Source organism: Haliotis cracherodii, unplaced genomic scaffold (genome assembly GCF_022045235.1).
Source record: "Haliotis cracherodii isolate W230 unplaced genomic scaffold, xgHalCrac1.p SCAF_25, whole genome shotgun sequence".
Taxonomy (NCBI): Eukaryota; Metazoa; Mollusca; class Gastropoda; order Lepetellida; family Haliotidae; genus Haliotis; species Haliotis cracherodii.
In genome coordinates this window covers 569,269-586,991 of record NW_027266281.1, presented here as the reverse complement: position 1 = coordinate 586,991, position 17,723 = coordinate 569,269, and the positions used below count along the sequence as shown (strand labels likewise).

At 45.1% G+C, this 17,723-nt stretch overlaps 1 pseudogene; it reads right to left on the bottom strand.

Moving 5' to 3' along the window:
• Nucleotides 1-5,294: 5,294 nt before the first annotated feature.
• Nucleotides 5,295-13,586, bottom strand: LOC139472587 (serine/threonine-protein phosphatase 6 regulatory ankyrin repeat subunit C-like; annotated as a pseudogene).
• Nucleotides 13,587-17,723: the final 4,137 nt, after the last annotated feature.

Sequence of the window (17,723 nt, the reverse complement as noted above, 5' to 3'; positions counted from 1 at the left end):
ATGTATCATATCCCTATCAGCGAAACACTTGCTCGATTGCGTCATAATAACTGAGTACACTTCAAGGTATATTGGCTATATATCGCCCCTCGTCGTGTTACCAGCACGTGGTGACGGGGCATATTCTGCTCTGAGCTCCCTTCAGGGAACAAACAGATGGCACCAGAGTCGACTTTATTCAGGTCGTCGTAAACATTTCCGTGTTTATGAACACTAATGTAATAAGAAACCATGTTTCGTTTAGATATACTCTAGTCGTATGTCCATGTTGTTGTATGCCGCAGTCTTAAATAGTCACTGAGTAGCACTACTAGTATCCGATTTGTCATCTCTTCCAACAAGCATGAGCGATTTTATCAAAAATAATACACTGTCCCGGATCATCATTGACAATATATGTGCTTCAGACTGTTCAAATATGATAAAGTTGTCAGCCAACACATATTGACTTGCTGGAATATGTTTAATATTTACGCTTATAGAATTAATGAGGATAATATCTGGTTGTGGAGATGAAGCTGCAGATGTAGATACAAGAAATGCAGGTTTATGAAAGGCTGGCTCAGTATAGGTTATACATAAGACGATCAACTCATTGTGGGCACATATTTTACGACAACGCATCAAACTGAATTCATGGACGGGATTAGGCCCAGCCACCTTCATACTGATATCGAATTCATGGAAGAGCTGCAGATGTAGATGCAGGAACTGTAGGTTAATCAAGGGTTGGCTGCAGAGGTAGATGTAGATGTTTCCTTATCTTGAAAGAGGTATTTGTGACAACTTTATGTCGGATATATTTGTGTTAATTCTCTTTTGTTATTATCAGGCGATAGCGGTCAAATAGACACAGAGCCGATTCCCTTCCACTGATTCACCCACGTGAAATAGAAATAAAGGAAATGAGTGAATCGTACAATCGACTCTGCTTTATGCAGAGATTATGTTTATGTGTTTCGTTGCTTTATAATACATTCCAAGTTCTAGATGTCTAATTTAAGTTGGGATGTCATCGACAGCATTGTATTTTTCTAGCGACGCAGCTATGGGTAATCTTGCTTTTCCTTCTGTGTGTTCTAATGAAGTTCATAAGAAAGAAACTACAAACTCCATCAGTGGAAATAACAACTCTAAACACGCCCTTTGATGAGATCAGCAACGCATTTGGCAGCTATCGTTAAATAGTCTATTTAATATATTATTAAGATTTTCATGAGGGAATTTGCTTCTCAACCTAACTATTCGATCCGTGATCCGTTCAAGACTACATCTCTACATTTGACCCGTGAAGATCCGGGGTAGCATACGTCTTCCGCAACCCATGCTTTCTGTAAAAGGCGACTATGCTTGTCGTAAGAGGCGACTAACGGGATCGGGTGGTGAGGCTCGCTGACTTGGTTGATGAATGTCATCGTGTACGAATTGCCTGGATCGATGCTCATGATATCAATCACTTGATTATCTGGTCAAGACTCGATTATTTATAGACCGCCGTCATATAGCTGGAATAATGTGCGGCATTAAACAACAAACAAACAAATCACTTCAAACATGCTTCACATAAGTATTCCACACTTTCTTAGTAGTTTACAATTTTCTTAAAACGTATTTTGTACACAAAACTTAAGAACATTCATCACATTCTTGAATGCCACTACATGTACACACAATAGAGCAGATAATAGATTGTATCAGTTGAAAGGTGTACAGACATAGAGAATTGAATTATCACCACCTGCCATTTTCACCAAAAGTGCAACGTCATCACGACGTCATCACAACGTCAAGGGGTCTTTCAAACTCGAGAAGTGGCCCGGAACATCACCAGCAGTGATGCGATAAAAACAATAAACTCGAGAATGGCAATACTGGCGTCTCGTCATTCGGCAGAGCCTGGGGATGTAACTCACCGATGGTTGAGGCAATTTGAAGACAGGTTATATAGCATACATACGCTTCCAATGAGCTCAAAGCCCAGTTCGTTGATATGTCTATGACTGCAACGCTGCAAATTGAATTAGGGCAACGTAACATGTCTTGTTTTCAATATGTGTTTATTCAGAAGATCAACTGTCTGCCTGGCGTTGACGTTGTATTCTGTTGACATTGTACATGTGACATTGTACCAAGCATTGGACATGGAGCCAGACTAAAGGCAGAGCAGGTCAAGTACCCCAGTATACCATGTGTGTCGTGAGACCCGGCTTAGAGTGAGATCGGGTGGTTTTAATGTGTGACCTGACTGCGAGTGCGTGCTGTGTTTCACGTCGCCTTGAACAGTTATATCACGGCGTGTCAGCTTAATGTGGGAGGAAAGCCCGAAGTGATGCAGGTCTCGGACGTTTACCTCTTCGGTGAAACCCACGGGCACGGGTATGGTACTAACAAGCCTAGAAACATAAACGGGGCGAACCGGGATTCGAACCCACAATCATAGGCTTATGGCGTGCCCAAGGGACGCAACTCTGCACAGCGACTCCCGGCGCCTTAGACGACTGTGCCGCCCGTGCCCCCGTGTAATGGATGGAAATGAAAATATAAGTTGTCGACCGATCTCGAGGGGCATATATTGTGATGTACTCCGTGACGTGAGTAATTCAATAAATCAAAAACCTCTTGTTCAAACCAGTTACAGTTATTTACAACACAAAATCGGCTTTATGATAACAAACACACTTTTATGATAACAAACTTAATAGAATGTTAGAGGTATCTGGCCCTCAGGCATGCTTTTGGCGTAACCTCAGTTATCCAGAAACGACCTTGTTGACGGAATTCAACATGAGTTGAGAGGTTTTACCCCCCGTTTAGCCATGTTCCAGCAAGTTCACAGCAGAGGAGCACAGAAACTGGGAAAAGGTGAGAATACAACCTGGGCTTCCAAGCGAAGGCTTAGTCCTTCACAACATCCGGCGTTCATCGTCAGAGAGGCCTATTTAGCAGTGAATTTTTGGCTTCACCTCAAGTTTCACTTTGGGATTTCATCTCCTGACAGAAATTGGGGATTCACCCGGGATATAAAGTAAACACAAACACAAACCAAGGTGTATCGTGACTCGACTCTACGGACACTTACAAAGATTACGGCAAACCATGGAGTGTCGTGATTCGACTCTACGGATACTTACGAAGGTTATGGCAAACGATGTTGTATTGTGACTCGACTCCACGGACACCTAAGAAGGTAATGGCAAACCAAGGTGTGTCGTGACTCAGCTCTATGAACAGTTACGAAGGTTACGGCAAACCAAGCTGTATTGTGAATCGACTCAACGGACACTTACGAAGGTTACGGCAAACCATGGAGTGTCGTGACTCGACTTACGAAAGTGTTAGGGATTTTTGTGAAACCATGGAACAAGGTAAAATCAGTCTATTATGGCTGGTCGAAAGTTCGCAGGCCAAGTAATTCTAAGCATCACTGCGCCCCGAATTGTAAAACAGCAAAGACGTAAAATTTATGATGGCAGGATCTCTCGATAAATCGTTTGAGGATTTTGTGACAGAAAAGAAAGTGTGGCGGACGGGAGCCAGTGCAGAGGGCGTGAGTCAAGGGAGAAAGGATCGGAGGAGCTAGAATATAGACAAGGAACTTCCACGGAAGGTTAAAGGCAGTGTTGCACCATTCCTATGTTGTACTGACGGTCCTTGTGTAAGTTCATATGGGAAAGATTTGGGGAGGGCTTCCAGTGTCATCACTGAGGATAGGTTGCTGCTTCACGTAATTGTAACGATTTGTGCTACTTTGGTTTGATGCAAGAATCGTGGGCTACTCACTAACCATGTTAATTGTGATGATGCTAGAGGTTGATGTGTCTTGCCAATGAAACTGGAAATCATTGGAGTAGTGGCGGCATTCGCTGGACTGGTTGTAAAACGATTGATTGAGTTAGGAATCAATGTCATAAATCAATTCGAAATAAAAACTGGTTCATTGAGGCTAGCATTAACATGGCAGAATGTGTGAAATTGATTTTTCATTGATGGCAGAACCTATTTTCACCTAGATCGTCAACCTGATTATGGTCTTCATGAAAGGCTACTGACTGGTTCAACTTTTGTCATGATCATGAGGTTTGAGATGAATTGGCCTATGGGAGAACGGACATGATAGGTTGGCCTGGTAGCATTGTTAAACTTGGTGAATCAAAGTTTGGCAAACGAAAATATTATAAAGGTCCATATGTTGAGGGCCATTGGGTATTTGGAGATGATGAGACATTGGCCTGAAACAATATTTGTATGGTACGCTTATTGAGATATTGACACTTTGATATCATTCAACAAACGGTTGATTTTACCTGTTTCCATTATCATTTCTGATTGCTGAAAAGCTAACAATCCTCTCGATTCTGATCCGGATTATATGCATCTCACTGTCAACCACTCCAAGAATTTCAGAGACCTCATCACATGTCTGCATACAAATACAGTCAAGAAGCGTACCAGCGCCTACAGAGGACTGATATGCATGAGGAATAAAACATTCGTTGGTGTATGTCATGACTAGGCGTGCCCGCATCCCTCCAGGATCTAACCTACAGAGGCAGGCTGCGGTTTGTTCCATATACAACTGGAGAAATAGTTCCAGAGAGCATCCCCTCTACACGGACACATTAAACGAGAGATGGGGTGCTCATATGGACAACACAACCATACAATGGCAATGGTCGACTCAAAATAAAACTATTCAAGCAGTCATCAGTAGTGATTGCAACAGACAACATGGGTAGTATACGATACCTGCTTAAAGCTTAAAGCTTGCATTATCTAGGCAAGCTAAGATGTCCTATCAGATCTCTGATTGGACTACATCACAGCTACTCAAAACCAAAGAAAACAGAGAAGATGCCTATTTATCTCAAAAAATCATGAAGGCTTCAGTGGCAGAACTGCTAGCGCCATGCTGAAATATACAGTCTAACATGGGAAGCTGCGGAGCTCACACTATTAAGGCCCTTACAAGAAATCTGGCATCAAGGAACGCAGTAACCATCAAGCAAGTGGTAGTAGGCTGTGTATGGAAAACATATAGGTCTGGGCTAGGTGATCAGTGTGGTCCTGAAGGTTCCAGATATACCTCAGACCTCAAAGTAAGTTGGGCATAGAAAACGTAGTCTGCTGAGTACATTCATGGTGGTACAGATAGTGACTTGTTGTTCACAAAATAATTACACGACACGGTTTGTTCTACATGTTTCGGGGAGAAGTGAAGAAGCTATTCAACACTCCAATGTCTGAACCATATGCTTTCATTCAACACATTAACGTCTGTAGCAGCCTGAATATATTCAACACATCGATGTCTGCAACAAAATCAATGTATTCAACGAGCTAATGTCTGTAACAACATGAATATTTTAAACATGTCAATGTTGTAACACGTACATGCATTCAACACGCCAATGTCTATACATTCCACGCATTAATGGTCTGTAGCATGATGGTATGTCTGATTGTATTCAATTTGTCAATGTCGGTAAGAATATGAATGTCTGTACAAACATTTCACCTAGGACATGTGAGCACCATGTGACACAAGAAGATCCATCAAGTCTCCTCGTCCCTGTGATGATGCTATGTTTGCTGCTGTTTCACGTTTCTTGTTCTTGGCGTTGACGTCCACAATAACTTTGGAGACGATATACTTCACCACCTCCATCTGTCCCATCTGACAGGCTAAGTGAAGGATGTTGGTACCTCTTTTATCCACGAGTGACGCATCAGCTCCTTTATTTACGAGTAACTCTACTACTTCTTATGTCCCTTTCCTGCTGCCAGCATCACCGGTGTTCGCTTCTTCAATCCTCTGCTGTTGATGTCCACTATGTCCTGTGAAGGCAAATACTTTACCACATCCACATGGCCATTAAAACAGGCCAAGTGAAGGACGTTGCTGCCAGCAGCATTATATGCTAGTGACAAATCAGCTCCTTTTTTTACGAGTATCTCTACCACTTCTGTGTGTCCGTTTCTTGCTGCCAGCATAACAGGTGTCTTCGTCTTCCGCCCTCTGCTGTTGATGTCAACTATGTCCTGTGAGAGGACATACTTCACAACCTCTATCTGTCCACATAAACAGGCCAAGTGAAGGATGTTCTCATGACTTTCATCCACGAGTGACATGTCACCACCTTTATCCACAAGTAGCTTAACAATTTCTATGTGTCCTTTCTCTGCAGCCAGCATGACCGGTGTTCTCCTGCAACTTCCTCTACCATTGATATCTACCATGTCATGTGAAAGGACATACTGCACGACCTCCACATCTCCTCCCCGACCGGCGGAGTGAAGGATGTTGTTACCGAATCTATCGACGATTGACACCTCAGCTCCTTTACTCACAAGTATCTCAACCACCTCTTTATGTCCATTGCCAGCTGCCCACATCACCGGTGTCCTGCCAATCTTGTCTTTACAGTTTATGTCCGTCCCTCCCTGGGACAAGATGACTTCCACCCTTGACAGGTATCCCATCTCGGAGGCACTATGGAGGTCGCACAACGATGGTACTGTAACACAAAGTTTTCCTTGATACACATCTTGGACATCATTTTGAGAGCAGGTTGCAAGACATCATATGATGGCGAGAAGGCAATGGTATTTATAATGACGTAAAAACGTCCTTATTTTCGTCATTATACGAAAAAACCATGAAAATAAATATTTATTAATTGGTGTCCGCTTATAAACCCAGTGAGTGAGTGAGTGAGTGAGTTAAAGCTTAACGTCACATCGGCAATATTTCAGCCATATCATGACGATATAAACCCAGTGAAAAATATGATTGGACATTATTCCCATGGCAGCTTTTCTTAAATGCAGGGGATACAGATGTGGTGCGGTGTGGTGCAGCAAAACTATGTACAACTCTGGGGATCAGCTTTTTGATAATAGCACACGGGTTCATGTTTCATGTGGCGCGCGTAATGTTTACTGTTGAACCCAACTGAGGAAATCTTACTTGACAGTAAGCAAGCAGATGGAGGAGTTGCAACGGTGACATTGGCTAATCGGCAATTGGGCTGTATCAAATCATTTAGATCTCTCACTGGTGACGTGCCAACCAAACGGTGTAATGAAGGGGTCATTTCTTTATTCAGGGTGGTTAATACAGACAATTACGAATTACCAATCACAAATTGTCTTAAGTTTAACGATATATATATTTTTTTATAAAAGCATATATAGACCGCTTTTGTGGTCTAGTGGTAGAACGTCTGCCCAGTGAGTGGTAAGGGCCAGGGTTTGATCTCCGGTCGTGTCATACCAAAAGACGTTAAATGATGGTACTTGTTGTTACCCTGTCTGGTGCTCGGCACTGAGGGGCTAAAACAAGGACTGCTCGGCATGGAGTCAGTACACTCTGTCTGAGTGGGGTATTTATTTTAAACTGAGGCATGGTATTTCAGTGAGCTGGCACTATAAATCGGCATCAGTGTGGACTAGTACAAGCAGCCATATACACACACTTGTATGCACGTGTATGTGTATGTGTGTGTGGCTGCTTGTACTAGTCCAGGCTGATGCCGATTTATAGTGCTAGCACACTGAGATACCATGCCGCCCTTTAACATGAATACCCCACTCAGACACAGTATACTGACTCCGAGCCGACCAGTCCTTGTTTTAGCCCCTCAATGCCGAGTGCCAGACAGGGTAACAACAAGTACCATCTTTTAACGTTTTTTGGTATGACGCGGCTGGGGATCAAACCCCGGACCCTCTGCTCTCCAGGCGGAGGCTCTACCATTAGACCACGGAGACGTTCCATAGCATAGAGTGACGACCTGGTATAACCATTGTATTATGATATACAAATAACTCTCCCGGGGGTATCCATACTGCTTCTTCTTAAAATCCACATAGACCTACACCGAGGCCTAGTGGGTAGAGCGTCTCGCCAGGGAGTGGAAGGTCAGTTGTTGCATACCTGACTGCCTCCTGCCATAAAAAGTCATGGCACTAGTTCGCGGCATTAAGGGGATAAAACAAGGATTGGTTGGCGTGGAGTCAGTATAATTTGTTTGAGTGAGGTATCTAAGTGGGCTAGCATTATAAAAAAAAATAGTGTGGACTAGTACAGTCAGCCATAAACACAGGTGCATGCACGTCTGTATGCAAGTGCAACAATCTGGAACTTGGCTTTCAATTTCACTTCACCACCTAACCTTCCACCCATATAGAGGCCTTGCCTTATTGTTTAGATTATGAACTTGTAAAGTATTTCCAGTAGATAGTCGTCATGGGGTATTTGCTCTTACATTTGTACATATTAACTACAAATACAATTGTTGCAAACTGAGGCCTGCCTCCTTCGGCTTTCTAACAACAAGGAAGAGGATGACAGTGGATGAATTGACAGTATCTGATCAGCGCAAACAATTGTCCAGTCACTTTCTCAGACGTTACCATTTGCTCTCTCAAAGAGTCTGACAGCTACCAGAACATGACACGCAAATATTCCGAAAAAGCAAGTAAGTCTATTATGGGTCAGAAAATCTAGGTACCTTCAGCCAAATAATGAACAGACGTTAGGTGTTCCTTTTGATTATACAATTTGTACATGTGTACTTACAGAAAAAAAGTACTGTGCTTCATATAGAGTGATGTACATGTTATGTTGTTCAACACAACAGCATAACATTTTGGCATTCGTCTGATCAATGGTTTATTATAACACGTTTGTTGACAAAACCCATACCTGGTTAGAGGAGACAGAATAGGACGCCCTAAAAGAGGGGTGGTGTAACATCTCAATTAAGAGTGTCAATATCGGGTATGTCCACCATTTGTGTTGATACAGGTAAGGCTGAGCCATAGCGTTGAAGACAATAGCTGATTGAAAACGGCGAGGGGATGTTTAGCCCAACTGAAGTAGTGTTACCGGCTGGTTCTGGTGATGTCTTAGGTGTCCTACAATCTCATTCCAGACATGTTCTATTAGGAAGAGGTCAGAGTAAACAGTCTGCCGAGCCTGTACAGCAATGTTATGCTTTCTCTTAAAGTATGTTACAACACGTTCAATGTTTTGAACGTGCATTATCTTGCTGTGACAAGACATTGTGTCCCTCCATTCGCACAAAGGGGAGAACATGATCAGGTCCCACTTGTACAGAGCGGTCTTAGCGCTTAGATGATCGTAAATCCCATGCTTTAACATAGGCTTACGGTAGTCGTAGCGCTAAGATCGCTTTGTGCAAGTGGGACCTGGAACCAAATGATCCTGGTAGCATTTAAATTGCCATTAACAATGATGAGTTCTTCCATGAAGGTTGATGCCTCACAATACCATTACACTTTTACCCTCAAACTGACTTTCTCCTGGACGCTGTATACATCAAACTAGACATGGAAGAAAAACTGGGCGAATTGCTGGACATCGGGCTGATATTTTGCTCCCTCAACAGGTTGCGTACATTTCTGCTACTGATCGGTCTCAACCCAGGCATTTTCCGAGCTGTTGATATGGCAGTTTGGTATTGATTCCGTAGATGCAACAACAGAATATTGATGTTTATTTGTTTATCACTTGTTTAGAGATAATATTGTGTTTTTAATTGTCCGTCAACTTAGTTTTTCGCCATTCCTGTTTGCAGCATTCCACACAGCGCAGACGTTGGTTTCAGCAAGCCTAGGCATTGTACCGTTACAATCAGTATTTTAGTGAGCACCTGGTAGCTAAACAATTCATGTATGCTGTTCACATTACAAAAACGGACGAGGGAGTGATGAAGAGATGAGGGAGAGATAAAGAGACGAGAAAGTGATGAAGAAAGTGATGACTGTCCTACAATTGTCATAGCGATTTAATTACGACAACGATTCTGAATGAACATTTAATTCCAAAGGCTAATTAATTACCCTAGAGCCATGACATATATATGCACTAAATCATTAAATTGCCGTTATTTATATGATGCTAATCCCCATTGTGTTGTACATCGATTATCTGCCATCCTGAAAGAGATGCGCAAGTATGTCACTGATAAATAATACAATAATTAAGGTCAGAACAACTCGTTGTCAGAACACGCAGACAGTAAATCAGCTGGACACAAAGCTTGACATAAATCAGCTAAACATCGATCAGCAGGAAATTAATCAGCTTGACATAAGTCAGTTGGACATTAATCAGCTGGACATAAATCAGCTGGACATAAATCAGCCAGACAAAAATAAGCCGGACATAAACCAGCTGGACATAAACAGTGGAACATCAATCATCAGGACATAAATCAGCCGGACATTAATCAGCCGGACATAAACCAGCCGGACATAAAGCTGGACATAAATTAGTTGAACATAAATCAGCTGGACATACATCAGCCGGACATAAATCAGGCGGACATCGACCAGCAGGATATAAATCAGCTGGACATAAATCAGCTGGACAGAAATTAGCTAGACATAAATCAGCCGGACATAAATCAGCTGGACATCGATCGGCTGGACATAAATCATAATTACTGTTTATTGTAAATAGGGTTTTGGATGGTCAAGGGTTGTAACCCCAACTCTAGCTCTAGTGAATAAATTGACAGAGACACAAACCTTCCAGACAGACGTTTTCACATCCAACCGTCACAGATCGGGATGTCAGATTGCAGACCTCGTATCCACAGGGATTATTCTGGACCTTGAGAAAGCAATGAAAAGTATAAAGTGTCGATCTCTGACTTCTGTCACTATGAATTTAAGGCGTCGATATATAACTGTTTATAGAAGGTGTAACGTGGACCCTATGTCGTGATATATACCTGTTTATGGAAGGTGTAACATGGCCCTTGTATCGTAATATATAACTGCTTATTGAAGGTGTAACATGGACGTTATATCGTGATATATAACTGTTTATAGAAGGTGTAACGTGGACCTTATATCGTGATATATAACTGTTTACTGAAGGTGTAACATGGCCCTTATATCGTAATGTATCATACCGACTCTGTGGTCAAGAAGATAGATTGAATGCAAGGTCGTTTGTTCGATCCCCGACCGCATCATACCAAAAGACGATAAAAGGTGGTAAAACAAGAACTAGACACGCACGCACGCACGCACACTATATGCGAAATAGAAGGTCATTGATGAATGTCGACGCGCGACTTCTTGTGTCAAAACTGCTGTATACCAAAAGTTGCTGTTCCATTGTATTGAGTTGTTTGAGGGATATCATCTCACAAAGGGACAAACTCTGTCCAGCCCAGCAAAAATTATGGTAACACAACATTTGCAGAAAACCTCCGCTGTTCTGTTCAACTGCCGTCATCGATAGATCTCGGACTTTTCAAATTATAATTACTTATAGCACTGAGGTTAAGTGAAATGGGGTTTAACTTTTAAGGGCTGTGAGGGAAGGGATGTGAGAGAAGGGTTGTGAGGGAAGGGTTGTGAGGGAAGGGTTGTGAGGGAAGGGTTGTGAGGGAAGGGCTGTGAGGGAAGGGCTGTGAGGGAAGGGGTGTGAGAGAAGGGTTGTGAGGGAAGGGCTGTGAGGGAAGGGCTGTGAGGGAAGGGCTGTGAGGGAAGGGTTGTGAGGGAAGGGGTGTGAGGGAAGGGCTGTGAGGGAAGGGGTGTGAGGGAAGGGTTGTGAGGGAAGGGCTGTGAGGGAAGGGCTGTGAGGGAAGGGTTGTGAGGGAAGGGGTGTGAGGGAAGGGCTGTGAGAGAAGGGTTGTGAGGGAAGGGTTGTGAGAGAAGGGTTGTGAGGGAAGGGGTGTGAGGGAAGGGGTCTGAGGGAAGGGTTGTGAGAGAAGGGGTCTGAGGGAAGGGTTGTGAGGGAAGGGGTGTGAGGGATGGGTTGTGAGGGAAGGGTTGTGAGGGAAGGGTTGTGAGGGAAGGGTTGTGAGAGAAGGGTTGTGAGGGAAGGGCTGTGAGGGAAGGGCTGTGAGGGTAGGGTTGTGAGGGAAGTGTTGTGAGGGAAGGGTTGTGAGGGAAGGGCTGTGAGGGAAGGGTTGTGAGGGAAGGGTTGTGAGGGAAGGGTTGTGAGGGACGGTTTGTGAGGGAAGTGTTGTGAGGGACGGTTTGTGAGGGAAGGGTTGTGAGGGACGGTTTGTAAGGGAAGGGTTGTGAGGGACGGTTTGTGAGGGAAGTGTTGTGACGGACGGGGTGTGGGAAGGGTTGTGGAGGACGGGTAAGGGAAGGGGTGTGAAGAACGGGGTAAGGGAAGGGTTCTGAATGACGGGGTGAGGGAAGGGTTGCGAAGGACGGGGTAAGGGAAGGGTTCTTAATGACGGGGTGAGGGAAGGGGTGTGAAGGACGGGGTAAGGGAAGGGGCGTGAAGGACGAGGTGAGGGAAGGGTTCTGAATGACGGGGTGAGGGAAGGGGTGTGAAGGACGGGGTAAGGGAAGGGTTCTGAATGACGGGGTAAGGGAAGGGGCGTGAAGGACGGGATGAGGGAAGGGTTCTGAATGACGGGGTGAGGGAAGGGGTGTGAAGGACGGGTGTGATGGACTTGGTAAGGGAAGGGGTGTGAAGAACGGGGTAAGGGAAGGGTTCTGAATGACGGGGTGAGGGAAGGGTTGTGAGGGAAGGGGTGTGAAGGACTGGGTAAGGGAAGGGTTGTGAAGAACTGGGTGAGAGAAGGGATGTAAAGGACGGGGTGAGAGAAGGGGTGTGAAGGACGGGATGTGAGGGAAGGATTGTGAGGGAAGGGGTGTGAAGGACGGGGTGAGGGAAGTGGTGTGAAGGACGGGGTAAGGGAAGGGTTGTGAAGGACGGGTTGTTAGGGACGGGTTGTGAGGGAAGGATTGTGAGGGAAGGGGTGTGAAGGACGGGGTGAGAGAAGGGGTGTGAAGGACGGGGTGAGAGAAGGGGTGTGAGGAAAGGGTTGTGAAGGACGGGTTGTGAAGGACGGGGTGAGAGAAGGGGTGTGAAGGACGGGGTGAGAGAAGGGGTGTGAGGAAAGGGTTGTGAAGGACGGGTTGTGAAGGACGGGGTGAGAGAAGGGGTGTGAAGGACGGGGTGAGAGAAGGGGTGTGAAGGACGGGTTGAGAGAAGGGGTGTGAAGGACTGGGTGAGAGAAGGGGTGTGAAGGACGGGTTGAGAGAAGGGGTGTGAAGGACTGGGTGAGAGAAGGGGTGTGAAGGACTGGGTGAGAGAAGGGGTGTGAAGGACGGGTGAGAGAAGGGGTGTGAAGGACGGGTTGTGAGGGAAGGGGTGTGAAGGACGGGTGAGAGAAGGGGTGTGAAGGACTGGGTGAGAGAAGGGGTGTGAAGGACGGGTTGAGAGAAGGGGTGTGAAGGACGGGTTGAGAGAAGGGGTGTGAAGGACGGGGTGAGTGAAGTGGGGTGAAGGACGGGGTGACCTAAATACAACTTACATGGGGATAACTCTTTGGACGGCCACTGGGTCCGCCCGTCTTCTCCTTGGATTCATCAATTGATTGACGACAGGACGCGAAAACGAAGGAATCTTGGATGCATTCAAGTTGGCACAACTTGAAGTCAATATTTCTAAAAGTGACAGATCTGATCTTCAATTTCTCCGTCATCTGAAGATCACATTGGCCATTTGTTCTGTATGTTGAAAGTACCAACATGAAGTAAATAGCCAGCTGCAGACTGCTACTTAAACACAGTGGCATCGTCTTGACGTGTTCACAGAGCACAGTTTCAACAAACTGGTTAGACGAGTACCAGAGACTGTAACACTACCAGCTTGAATGACTCCTGCCTTTTAAGCAGGACTGTTGCACATGACGACGATGACTTAAAATATAGCCTACGTGTCGATTTGCTGATATGGGTCATTTATAGATACATGTTTTATAAATACATGTTGTTGTACTACACAGAGGTCCACAGCTAGGTAAGTGAGGGATTTCCTTTCCATCATCTACACCATCAGCCTACAATCCCATCACCTACACCACCATCAGCCCAACAGTCCCATCACCTACACCACCATCAGCCTAACAGTCCCATCACCTACACCACAATCAGCCTAACAGTCCCATCACCTACACCACCATCAGCCTAACAGTCCCATCACCTACACCACCATCAGCCTAACAGTCCCATCACCTACACCACCATCAGCCTAACAGTCCCATCACCTACACCACCATCAGCCTAACAGTCCCATCACCTACACCACCATCAGCCTAACAGTCCCATCACCTACACCACCATCAGCCTAACAGTCCCATCACCTACACCACCATCAGCCTAACAGTCCCATCACCTACACCACCATCAGCCTAACAGTCCCATCACCTACACCACCATCAGCCTAACAGTCCCATCACCTACACCACCATCAGCCTGACAGTCCCATCATTTATACCACCATCAGCCCAACAGCCCGTCACCTACACCACCATCAGCCTAACAGTCCCATCACCTACACCACCATCAGCCCAACAGCCCGTCACCTACACCACCATCAGCCTAACAGTCCCATCACCTACACCACCATCAGCCTAACAGTCCCATCACCTACACCACCATCAGCCTAACAGTCCCATCACCTACACCACCATCAGCCTAACAGTCCCATCACCTACACCACCATCAGCCTAACAGTCCCATCACCTACACCACCATCAGCCTAACAGTCCCATCACCTACACCACCATCAGCCTAACAGTCCCATCACCTACACCACCATCAGCCTAACAGTCCCATCACCTACACCACCATCAGCCTAACAGTCCCATCACCTACACCACCATCAGCCTAACAGTCCCATCACCTACACCACCATCAGCCTAACAGTCCCATCACCTACACCACCATCAGCCCAACAGTCCCCTCACCTACACCACCATCAGCCTAACAGTCCCATCACCTATACCACCATCAGCCCAACAGTCCCATCACCTACACCACCATCAGCCTAACAGTCCCATCACCTACACCACCATCAGCCCAACAGTCCCATCACCTACACCACCATCAGCCTAACAGTCCCATCACCTACACCACCATCAGCCTAACAGTCCCATCACCTACACCACCATCAGCCTAACAGTCCCATCACCTACACCACCATCAGCCTAACAGTCCCATCACCTACACCACCATCAGCCTAACAGTCCCATCACCTACACCACCATCAGCCTAACAGTCCCGTCACCTACACCACCATCAGCCTAACAGTCCCATCACTTACACCACCATCAGCCTAACAGTCCCATCACCTACACCACCATCAGCCTAACAGTCCCATCACCTACACCACCATCAGCCTAACAGTCCCATCACCTACACCACCATCAGCCTAACAGTCCCATCACCTACACCACCATCAGCCTAACAGTCCCATCACCTACACCACCATCAGCCTAACAGTCCCATCACCTACACCACCATCAGCCCCACAGTCCCATCACCTACACCACCATCAGCCTAACAGTCCCATCACCTACACCACCATCAGCCCATCAGTCCCATCACCTACACCACCATCAGCCTAACAGTCCCATCACCTACACCACCATCAGCCTAACAGTCCCATCACCTACACCACCATCAGCCCAACAGTCCCATCATCTACACCACCATCAGCCTAACAGTCCCATCACCTACACCACCATCAGCCTAACAGTCCCATCACCTACACCACCATCAGCCTAACAGTCCCATCATCTACACCACCATCAGCCTAACAGTCCCATCACCTACACCACCATCAGCCTAACAGTCCCATCACCTACACCACCATCAGCCTAACAGTCCCATCACCTACACCACCATCATCCAAGTCACGACCAAATCCGAGGTCCCCAAATCTTTTCCTAATTTTGCCATTGTTTTCATCGCATAGTTCTTCTAGTTACACTCTGAAATATCTTCGACTTCTCTACACATTTGCCGAACAGCTTTCTTTTATCTGAAAGTATACTATTTTAACTGAAAATCAAATGTACTTAATGAAGTATTTTCTGCCACGCACATATTTTACATAGCTCCACCATGTCCACCATTATTTTTTCATTTATATATGGAAATAATATCAACAAAGGTGGAGATGTAATATCATACACTTCCAAAGTCATAGGTGTGTTATGGGTGTAATGTGTTATTTGATATGTCATATGTGTAATAGCATGTGATATGTGACACGTGTTGACAAGTGTATGATATGAAGAATATATTGTGTGTTTCCAAGTCTGTTTACATTAATTTATAATGCACTAGAAGGCATTCGGTCATTGGACTGGGCAGCTAAGTCACCTAGGAAAGAGCATCTGTGGAATGCTCTCAAGTCGGGACTGAAGGACAGAGACCTAGCCCCTATCAACGTGGCCCAGCTTTGGGTAGCTCTTCAGGCGGAATGGAGGACAATACCAAGGACGACCGTACGCAAGTTCATCAACAGTATGCCATCAAGGTGTCATGCATGTATCGCCCACATCGTGGACACACCAGTTATTGATCTACACGCCCGAATTTGTTTTTAGACATTTATCGTCATTACACCTTCACTATCATTTCATCAGTTCCCCTATATTTGTAGGCAGTCATCTATATACACATTTTGGGGGGGGGGGGGGGGGGGGCGTACGTTGTTTTTTTGTGCTATTCATGTCAAAATTCATCTTCAGAGGGTCGGACGAAACATAACATGAAAGCAAAACAAACTTAAGAATGCAACTGATAAAGCCAGTGAATAAAAGATATATCCATTGGCTTCATGTGCAGATAGTAATGAAAATATCAAAGGTCAAGTAGGAACTTTCGGCGATCGAATCCCAATTAACCATCGGAATCCGGATAAACTACTGGGATAATTTGCTGTCATTATCAAAGAAAGAGTCTGATATCCTAAATAGCAGTGTATTACTGAGACGTATCTGTGGTATGTTACACGTTTTGGGAACTTTGGAGATATAAATTGCGAAACAGTTGGGCGAGGACACTAGCCTAGCGCCAGCAGCAGGATCCATTTCAATACCTCTGCTTGCAGACCTCTGTGGATTGGAACATTTCTCCCACACTAACACAGTAGGATTTGGCCGAAATATGTATGAATTGTTACCTTGTTTCGTTTAGTTGATGTGTGTTCATCTGACTGCACTTTGTAACGTTATGACAGGCAGACTCTAAACAAACGTGGCATTTCATAGACTAGGGTTGGATCAACTTCCCTTTGATGAAGGGCAGTTATTCTGACCAGTGGATTGTCACGAAAGGAAAAGAGAAACAATTTGTGAAGGCAATTGTTGATTTGCCTTTTTGTTGTTACGCTACTGTAAAAGAAAGAGGTTCCAGATGGAACTACATTGATTGTCGTCGCTGTCCGACGGACACGTGGCTAACCTTCTGACGTAATATATGGTATTGCCCACATTCCAGGAACACTTTGGCCCTTGGGCATGCCAGAAACCTATGATTGTGGGTTCAAATCCCGGTTCAACACCAATTATGTTTCTAGGTTTGTCATCACCATACCCGTGCTCATGGGTTTCACCGAAGTGGTAAAGGTCTTGAGACCTGGATCATTTCGGGCTTTCCTTCCACATTAAGCTGACACGCCGTGATATAACTGGAATACTGTTAAAAGCGGTGTTAAACCCAACTCACTCACTCACTCACCAGGAACACTTTCAATGTTTCGGTAATGTTTGTGAGAGATGGGAAGAGAGATTTCGGGGATAGAATTGAAGAATGACATTATATGAGAAAGAGGTTATCAAAGCGTGTGTTAGACGATGGTAAATGTCCTGTATATTAGGAATAAACACTGTGTATTTAGCTCGGAAAGGATAAAAGATACA